The sequence below is a fragment of the Aegilops tauschii genome, chromosome 7 (assembly GCF_002575655.3).
Source record: "Aegilops tauschii subsp. strangulata cultivar AL8/78 chromosome 7, Aet v6.0, whole genome shotgun sequence".
Classification (NCBI taxonomy): Eukaryota; Viridiplantae; Streptophyta; class Magnoliopsida; order Poales; family Poaceae; genus Aegilops; species Aegilops tauschii.
Genome location: NC_053041.3, coordinates 482,381,741 through 482,392,541, shown reverse-complemented (window position 1 = coordinate 482,392,541; position 10,801 = coordinate 482,381,741).

Genomic DNA, 10,801 nt, shown 5'->3' with positions numbered 1-10,801 from the left:
CTCAGAACTCGTGACAGTTGTTGAATAGAGAAATATAAAGTCGGCATCCACCCTGAATGGCCAAAAAAATGTCTTAGAACACAGATGTGGTGCCGTTACCGGAGAAAAGAAGACAAGGGCTCATCAGGATCATATTCCAGGTTCACCGGTACTTGTACAGAGCTCAGTGTTGTCATCAATCCTCATGGTCCTTTGTCACACTGAGCTGTATAACTGGCTTCCTTCACATATATCTGAGATTCTGATTCCCGAGGCAGACTTGTGTTCTGACTGATTCTTGCTTCTGACCAACTGTTGCGGATCTGATTCTGCCATCTGCTGTCAATTCACAATGTACTATCGTGCATCAGTGTCGTACTGAGGACGGTTGGATGGCTTATGCTGGAAACCATCGAGAGTATCTTGCTGAGGAAGACCGGGTTTCGTGCTGCATAAGCTTCTCATTGTGAGGTGCGGACTGATTACCATATATATCCACCATCTTAATATTTCCGCTGTTGATTTCTTGCATGAAACATGATTTGCTGGACCATCCTCCTTTCTGAATATATGGCACATCCTTGATTTCTGTGACTGCAACTGCACTGTTGGTCTTGCACATAGCTTATCTTCTTGCTGATCTGATCATTTCTGTCATGAAGAGTGCACACTGAGGCAAACTTGATTATCCGTACTGTTGTAAGGAGTGCACGCTAATGCAAACATGACACTGACTGTCCATCCAGGATTCCTTTTCCATTCAGACGAGATATTCCAAATTTCACTGCAGTCTGCTGATAACTTCATTCCATTTATCTGAGCTTCCAAACCATCTCAACAATAAAAATAACATGATATCATATCCAACATGATGCAACTACAATGCATGAACATGATATCAACATAAGCATGGTGATGCAACATAACTATTAACCATCTCAACAATAAATCATATCCAACTGAGCATGGCATAATGACGAGCATGAATATCACAAGTATAACACTACTCATAGCATAACATGACCTGTAGCATCAACAATAAACATCATGCAAGAACATACCGATAAAGCTACCATGCAAGTATTTAATCAACTGGATGCAAAGGAACATGCATAACGACGGTACTCGGAACCGACGATAGTCAGGCACCGAAGACCATCACCAACATGTACTACTACCAAACATTGTCAATATTAAAGTAATACTAGCATGAAGAACAAAATAACAGAGAGCAAGAAAACATAGCATCACGGTAAACACCGATCCATAAGCATAACCGAAATAACGACAACAGTAGCAAAACAAACAGACAGTTATTTAAAGATTCAAGTTGAAAACCAATGCTTCTGCATGGCTATCATGCAAATGGTGGTTGTGGCTTGCCTGGGGATGAAGAAGGCTCCGGGGAGAAGTTAAAAATAATATTCACAGCCAGGTCCCTGAGTGGATAAGACAGAGGCACAAAATCGGTAATACGCTTTCTGACTAAGAAAACGCATTCAGGGTTGAAACAGGGATGAATACGCTTTCATTAAGAGAAAACGTACTTTGAGCTGAAGCAGAGGGAAAATACGCTTTCTGAAATCGAAAACATATGCCTGGGTTTATGCCTCCACTTAATCCAGTCAGCAGAGGCGGGACCGGGCCTAGGGTCGCTGACGTGCGGGTCCCACTGCGCTCTCTCTCTCTCCTGCCTCGCTCCTTCTTCTTCTCCACGTCGCTCGCACGCAGAACCGAAGGAGGTCGCCGGCGGGGGGGCTCGTCCGGCCGGCTCCGGCTGTCTCCCGTGGCGCTCGGCACATGGATGAGCTCAGCGCGACACGGCGCAGGCGCCTAGACCGGTTGTGGCCGCCGAGGAGGACCGGCACTACAAGGGCGGGGGCGCTGGCGGACAGGAGCTTACGGCGACCTTGGAGACGAGGACACCGGCCGTCCGACGAATAAGAAAGGGGGTGGGGTGGCGTAATGGAGGTGGTATGTGATGCTGGTGGTGGTAGGGTGGAGGGAGTGGGCCGGCACTGCCCAAATTTAGGAGAGGGTCGGCAATGGGCACGGCGGCCTTGGGAGGGACAGAGAGGTTCGCGAGCTTGGGCGAGTGGTCGGGGCGGTCTAGTGGAGTGTTGTGAGGAGACTTGTGAGCTCGGGGCAACGCGGGGTGTGACGGTGCCGGACACCTTTAGGGATTCGGTAAAAACATTATCGGACATTGATGTATATGCATCGGTTTCGAATTGCGTCTTTGGTCAATAGTTGGGTTGCCCGGCTCCTATGCTTGCCTCCTACGTTCCGCTTTGTTCGGCTAGGTGCACAACGGGAGAACCACTGCGATTGTGCTTCCAGCTAGCATGGTTAAGCGCCTCAGTGGAGAAAGCCGAAAACTGACTGTCACAATAAGCGTAAACTGGTCAGTGATCCGATGACTGTGTTAAATGACGGGCAGTTCATAATATTGGCCGAAGTGTTTACGGCTTGACCTCGACTGTCGCCGAACACTAACCGGAGGCTAGTAACAGGCCTTCCAACTTTAAGCTCCTATGACTAAGTGAAACTTATAAAGCCCGCATATCTGATTGCCTCATTTCTGCTAACACAACCGCCTCCGGGCACCGAGACGTCGGCTAAGGGTTGTTTTGTTAGTGCGGAAACACCCTGCGTAGTATCTACCAAGGGGTAGAAGCCGACGATGGGCCACTTTCAAGTGATAAACGGTCGCAATGGAGTCAAAATAATGATGTAAAGTACTTGGACACATAGAATCATTACACATAATTTGTGATTTTACTCTGGATATCGATCCTTAATTCGGCCACCCGTGCCCACATTAAGGCCCCGGGGCTACTGGGCTTCGTGCTCATTATTTATAAATATTAAAGGGGCACATCAATCCCCTGATTTGGTGTTGCCACTCGACCAGTGTCTCGGGGGCTACTGCATTGCTTATTCAATGCAGAGAATTCAAAGTGCTCAATGTTCGGCTTGACCGAACTATGCGCATACGCGTCTTCGGACAATAATAGGTACCATATGGACCTATCGGGCATCAAGCTAGTATATTACGACGACTTCTCATGACCCTCTCTCAGGGGCCCGTTCGCCGATCACTATTATCTCTAATATATTACACTGTGTTTTTATTCCTATGTATGTTGCCGAGCTAGGAGTTGATCCTCAGGCCGATTTCACGACCTGAGTCTCAGAAGCTACTAGGATCAGCGGTTTCATATTTTCCTTCAGGTGCATCTCGGATTTTAGACCGACACACACCTTGAGGGCTACTGGATATACATATACTGGCTATATATCTCGGCAGAGAATATATTGCACCAATCAAAAATATTCACAAAAAATCAGCCCGCTGTCGGGTGGTGCACCACCTCGGAAGCAGTCCGGCATAAAGCTTGGCCGCCAGTGGCTGGCTCCATAGAGGGCATTTCCGGCATTGAGCTCGGCTAAACTCCTTCAACTTTTTAGAACCAAGGTGATCTATGACACCTCGGATACAGTCCAGCGTTGGAGCTCGGACATAGTCCGGCGTTGGAGCTTGGATACAGTCTGGCGTTGGAGCTTGGATATAGTCCGATGTTGGAGCTCGGATACAGCCCGGCGTTGGTACCCGGCTGCAAAAGATACCTCGAATACAGTCCGGCATTGGGGCTTGGACGCAGGAGGACACTGCCGCCCGGGAATAACTTCAAACCCGAGGTGTGGCATAAAAATAACAAGGCATTGATAAAGGCCAGAAATTTAAAGGGGCTCCTCGGATACCCGACGTGTAAACTCGTCGGATGCACTTCGGCGATCCTCAAGATCGAAGATGAGAAGATTTGTTGAACCAGTTTTCAAGACCAACAACCGAAGATGAAGAACAGTTCGGAAGAACCGTGGAGCGTCCCCAACTTGAAGACCGGTTCAGGGGGCTACTGACGGTGTCCTGGACTAGGGGGTACTCATCACGTCATCTCCCGATCAGTTGGATTGGGCCGAAGACCCCCATGGCCGTATACTCATGGGCCAGTTCGGACAGCTGCCGCATACAAGGAAGATTCCACAAGACTTGGTGATCAAGACAAGGACTCCTCCCCACCGGCGTATTTGGCTAGGACTCTTGTCATCCTAGGCCTCTGGTGCATTATATAAACCGAGGCCAGGCTAGTCGATAGAGATAATATACACAATCATAATCATAGGCTAGCTTCTAGGGTTTAGCCTCTACGATCTCGTGGTAGATCAACTCTTGTAATACTCATATCATCAAGATCAATCAAGCAGTAAGTAGGGTATTACCTCCATCAAGAGGGCCCGAACCTGGGTAAACATCGTGCCCCCCGCATCCTGTTGCCATTAGCCATAGACACACAGTTCGGGACCCCCTACCCGAGATCCACCAGTTTTGGCACCGATAGGGTGGGCTTACATAACTGGGGCAAGGCGGTTGGGCGAGCACGGCCGCCGTGACGCGTGTGCCGTCGCGCTGGCGCGAGCAGAGGCATGGGGAGGGCTCGGGAAGGCAACGAGCAACAGAGCATCACGGAGACGAGGCAGAGCTCGGGGACAAGGGAGGAAGAAGCCATGGATCCATTAATGCCTTCTCGGCACTGTGGAAATGTAAAGGTCTAGGGATGGATTTGAGGTTGACAAGCCACTCTGGAAGCAAAGAAGAGGTCATCTTCTTCAGATTCCAGACCACAAAGCCACGGAGAAAGAAAACTCAAGCAAAAATCTCAGAAAAACAAATGAAAAAGAAAGGGACAAAAATCAGGCTGTGACAATTTGATTGGGAGGAGGGAGATGATGACTGTCAACATATCATCGGGGAGGCTGCTGGTGAAGTCTAGGCATGCTGGAGACGCTTGCGGTTCTAGCTCGCCCCACCTCCGCTTGTTGGCACCCCCGTTCTCCACCTCCGGAGTCTCCTTGTCAGCGGCGCTTTCTGATAGAAATGGGAGTACAGGGAATATTTAGTTAAAACAGGGCAATAGGAAAGTGTATTGGTAACTAGAAGTTATTAGGTAGGAATATATTAAGAAAAGGGAATAACAATTGGTTGCTTAAATACTACACAATTCATTTGAAATTGCTGGGTAAGTCAACATGCAGATAGTTGAAAAGAAAACTTACTTTGAACAAAGTATGGACGGATGATTTTGTGGGGGAAGTTAGCATATATCTCATGACCAGGCCCTTTTATGTGCAGTGCAATTTTAGTGCCAGCTTTCAGTACATAAAACATAGAAATTTATTTCCAAAAGCCAGTGCCAAAACAGGAGTCACCACGTTCATCAAGTCTTACAGTAGCAACGATTGTAAATCCATGGTTTGTGTGCAGTATGACATCCGTGCAGTCTTGATCTATGTAAAGGGAAAGATTGTGCACTATATAATCTATTGCATAGCAAGGGATGCGCTGCAGAAAATGGTAGGATTGTTAAAGAAAATATGGTAACATGCAAATATGGGCCCGAATTGAAAGAACTGTACAATAGTTGAAATCGAAGGACAAAAATCTATAATTAAAAAGATAGGGTAAACATGATGTCATGGAAATATGACAGTAATCGAAATAACAATACATCATTAATTTTCCTAATATAGAAAGAAGAGGGGGGAAATCCCCTTTGACGTATATGGTGCATGTGGAACCTTTTATCCAAATGTAGCAATATTTAGAATATGTTCAGGAAAGTAGGCCATGCCAACCGATTTAGGGTGAGATTGAACATACCGCACGCGTCCTCAAGTGATCTGGTATGGTGAGATGGAATCTCTGACGGAGGTCGCAAAGTCCTGATGTGCCGGCGCACTGTACATTCTATGAATGAAAGAAAACCCTCAAATTAGCTCGAATAAAAATGAATTCACGGTGATTTCCGACGGGTGATTAAAGGAGGCAGATGAACTGGGATAAGAGATGAGATAATATCTCATTAAATTAGTTACCTTGTCGTCCATGAGAAAGAACCCTCAGTACGGCAGATTCCCCAACTGAGCGGAGCTGGGTCGACCGTGAGCAGCATCGAGAAAGTCGATGGCGATAGGCGGCGGCAAGCGGAAGTGGCGAAATGCGGTGGGCTTTGCCAACAGCCTAGCAGCGGCGGCAGGAGTCGAGCTAAGTGTTTACTGCCGCGATAGGCGGTGCCATGGCATAGACACGGAGGAGCTTGTGCAGGTGTGTATGGGGACCGGAGGGGGTGGCGGACGGGGTGAGGGTTTTTGTGACGTGGGGATGGTGAGGGTTTTCTTTTTTCTTTTTTGAATTGGGTGGTGAGGGTTTTCTGTCCCACAAAGAATTTTGGAGGCGATGGTTTGCTAGAGAGAACCTTGTGTGATTGACGCAACAGGAAAAATGAAAGTCATTGCACACTGTTCCAATTTTGGGAACCGTGTGTGATTGACGTGCTACCTCCGTCCTGGTTTATTGGTCCCCCTTTGTAATTTTTACCAAAGTTTGACCAAATATTTAACATACTCAGACATAGATAATAAGCGTACACGTAGATAAGCATAGTTCAACCATAAGTACACAGTTCAATCATCATTAAGCATACTCAAGCATACATAGTTCGATCCATCCCACATCTCATCTCACATGCGGGCACGATCCTGAAGCTTCTCCAGGTACTCGGCGTACGCATCGTGCGCCACCCTACGAGAATACTTCTGCTTGAAGGAGCCAACGGCCCGTCCTCTTGCATGTGCCAGAACACTTAGATCCACTTCATGAAGCTTGTTGTTGCAAAATGGGCATCGATAGGCGCTGTTCTAGGTCCTAATACGCCTGTTATGCATTCCCGCATAAAGCTCCCTCAGGATTTGCCTCTTGTACCTCCTCTGGCCATCTTCATCCTCGCTGTCCACATCGTCAGACAGCACCTATACAAATAGTAAAACAAATTTGGCATCAAATCAATGATTACATGCCGTGAAATAGGATTAGAAATTTATGGCTATTTATTTATACATATCCAGAGATTATGGTTCGATTTTTAAGCACAGTCGTCTATGTACAGACCAATCTTGAAGAAAATAATGGCACAAACATATGTAGGTCATTCAAAATCATTTGTCAAGTCCTGGCTAGGAATTATTAGCATGAACACTAACCCTAGTCGGATTACTAGCAAAAATCATTTGCACAGATGAAACAACTAATCACTTATCACTTGTTCCATTCAAACAATCAATACACTACACGGATCTAACGAAACTTACTCAGATTTCATGGATTGGGAGAACATAACCATAGGATTTCTATTCCAAAAAGGGGGAGGCAGGAGTAACCTGAGAAACCCTATGATTTATTTGACACATAAATGGGTATAGATGACTAACCAGCTGTCCGTCGTCGTCGGAGTCGTGGCCGGAGTGGTCGTCGGAGTCATCGCCGGGGTCATCACCAGAGTCAGTGTGGAACTCCGCCTCCGGCTGTGGAAGCTCGACGCCGTCGACGATGTCAGGGTGCAGCGATAACTCGCTGGCGGTGACGACAACCTCTGTCTCCATCTCCACGCCGTGCTCCGGTGCTTTAGCAGCCCCGGCATCGCCACTCCCTCCGATGGGGCGCTTCGGCGGCATCCTCATACACTGACGGCTTTGAGGACTGAAAGCGGCGTCGAGGATGCAAGAGGAGAGAGAGGATTGTGTGTGTGTGGCGAGGATGGGGGGTGCGGCCACTTGGGCGCACCATTAATATGGAGTAGTGGGAGTTGTGGGAGAGAGGCGGGCGGCGGTCAAACTGATGGCTCGCCTCCCGGTGTGCCTGCGCACCGGACTGCTGGCATGCCTACCAAAGTTTCACACAGCTACTCGCACGCCTCCCGATGACACTGCACAGTGAGCACGCCTCCGTCAATTCACACACCTGCACGCACGCCTCCCCGTCTGCCTGCACGGCGGACTGCTCGCATGCGTCCCGTCAACTCACGCCTGCTCGCACAGCACACGGGTCGCGCGGCGACACGTATATTGTTTCTTTATTTGGATGATTAATGTTGCCGCTCTATTGCTTAACCGAAGCATGGCACGTATCCATTGTTGGTCTAACGCTCACGGTTCGAATAAATAATCCGTTTGGGATATTGGTTCCCAATTATTAATAATCTCCCGTTTGTAATTAGATAAAGATTACATAAAATTTTGTCTCAAATTTGACAAAAAAAATTACAATGCCACTTTGTACTGGTGTCCATATGACAACACAATAAGTTTCATGAACTTCAAATAAGTTTTGGATGTACTAGAATTTAAAAATCAAGATTCTCAATGTTTGAAATTTGTTGCATGGGGAGTGAACATGCACCCAGTGAGACACATGTGTTTTTGCAATCCATTTAGGTGCACTGTCACGTGTGCATGTAGCTCAAATTTGATTTATGCACATTATACCCGTAAAAAATCAATCAATTAATGTACTAAAACGTCTTAATGATCTCTGTGCTTTTTTCAAAATTAAAACGTCCCTCCTTTGGTAACATATGTTCACCGCGGGATAATTAATTTAACATGCATCGTAGTTGTGGTGGATTCACGGTGTGTGTGTGGGTGTGTGCGTCTGGGGGTGGCGGGTGGCTCGCAGTACACTACGAGTTGTGAGCCACCGTGTGGGTTGGCCGTTTTGTAGGCAGGCCGGTGCCACATCAGAGTCGTGAAATCGTTATTTAAAACTTTACACAACCCTTTCATACATACATGTTTTGGCCACATGCAGTCGATGGTTGTCCTACACGACACTCGATACTCGCGTGTGACGCTTTCTGTGGGCCCGCGAGGTCGTCGTCCATCACTTTGACGAGCAGCCGGCAGTGAGGTTAATTTGACCAACAAGGTAGAATCTTTTGTGTGTGTTATGGTGGTATATAGTACGCGTCGAAGAGGTGGGAGGGGACTAGCATATATACTATACGTACGCGTCCGTGAACAAGTACACCTCACTCAGTATCGAACTTTTTGGTTTCCGAGGCACGTGCCACATCAAAATTTTGAAATTGGCTATTCAAACATCACACAACACCTTTTCGGGCCACATGCATGCACGCGGTGGTTATCCTAGCTAGGACACTCACGTGTGACGCTTCCATTTGTGTGCCCACAAGGCCATCGTCGATGCATGCATGCATCACTTTGACCTACATCAGGAGAGGTTAATTAATTTCACCATCGATGAGGATTCTTTTGGGTTGTACATATTACGGCATGTGCATATAGTATGCGGTGAAGAGGGGGGAAGGGGACCATCATATGTAGTATGCTTCATGAACCTCGCTCTGTGTGGGTGCATGGTTTATGGTTTTTGAGGCATGTGGCACATCAAAGTTGTGCATTTTGGGTATTCAACATATATACGTTTGGCCGACATGCAAAGCGGTGGTGGTTGTCCTCTCGCATCCACTTAAGCGGTTATCAGCGATATCGATGCTTTCCATCTATGGGCCCGCTTGGTCCATCACTACTTTTTTCCTGACAACAAGAGAGGTTAATTTGACTTAGGAGGGGATTATTGTTTTTGCTTGTAATAAGTGTTGGGGATCGTTGCAGAAATTTAAAATTTTCTACGCATCACCAAGATCCATCTATGGATTTTACTAGCAACGAGAAGGAAGGAGTGCATCTACATACCCTTGTAGATCGCGAGCGGAAGCGTTCAAGTGAACGGGGTTGATGGAGTCGTACTCGTCGTGATCCAAATCACCGATGACCGAGCGCCAAACGGACGGCACCTCCGCGTTCAACACACGTACGGTTGGGGAAGACGTCTCCTACTTCTTGATCCAGCAAGAGGGAAGGAGAGGTTGATGGAGATCCAGCAGCACGACGGCGTGGTGGTGGAAGTAGCGGGGATCTCGGCAGGGCTTCGCCAAGCACAGCGAGAGGGAGAGGTGTCACGGGAGGGAGAGGGAGGTGCCAGGGGCTGTGTTTCGGCTGCCCTCCCTCCCCCCTTTATATAGGCCCCCTGGGGGGCGCCGGCTCTGGGGATCCCATCTACATGGGGGGCGGCGGCCAAGGGGGGGAACTTGTCCCCCAAGTCAGGTGGGGCGCCCCCCACCCCCAGGGTTTCCAACCCTAGGCGCAGGGGGAGGCCCATGGGGGGCGCACCAGCCCACCAGGGGCTGGTTTCCCTCCCACTTCAGCCCATGGGGCCCTCCGGGATAGGTGGCCCCACCCGGTGGACCCCCGGGACCCTTCCGGTGGTCCTGGTACAATACCGGCAACCCCCGAAACTTTCCCGGTGGCCGAAACTGGACTTCCTATATATAATTCTTCACCTCCGGACCATTCCAGAACTCCTCGTGACGTCCGGGATCTCATCCGGGACTCCGAACAACTTTCGGGTTACCGCATACTAATATCTCTACAACCCTAGCGTCACCGAACCTTAAGTGTATAGACCCTACGGGTTCGGGAGACACGCAGACATGACCGAGACGACTCTCCGGTCAATAACCAACAGCGGGATCTGGATACCCATGTTGGCTCCCACATGTTCCACGATGATCTCATCGAATGAACCACGATGTCGAGGATTCAATCAATCCCGTATACAATTCCCTTTGTCAATTGGTACGTTACTTGCCCGAGATTCGATCGTCGGTATCCCAATACCTTGTTCAATCTCGTTACCGGCAAGTCACTTTACTCATACCATAATGCTTGATCCCGTGACCAACCACTTGGTCACTTTGAGCTCATTATGATGATCCATTACCGAGTGGGCCCAGAGATACCTCTCCGTCATACGGAGTGACAAATCCCAGTCTCGATCCGTGTCAACCCAACAGACACTTTCAGAGATACCTGTAGTGTACCTTTATAGCCACCCAGTTACGTT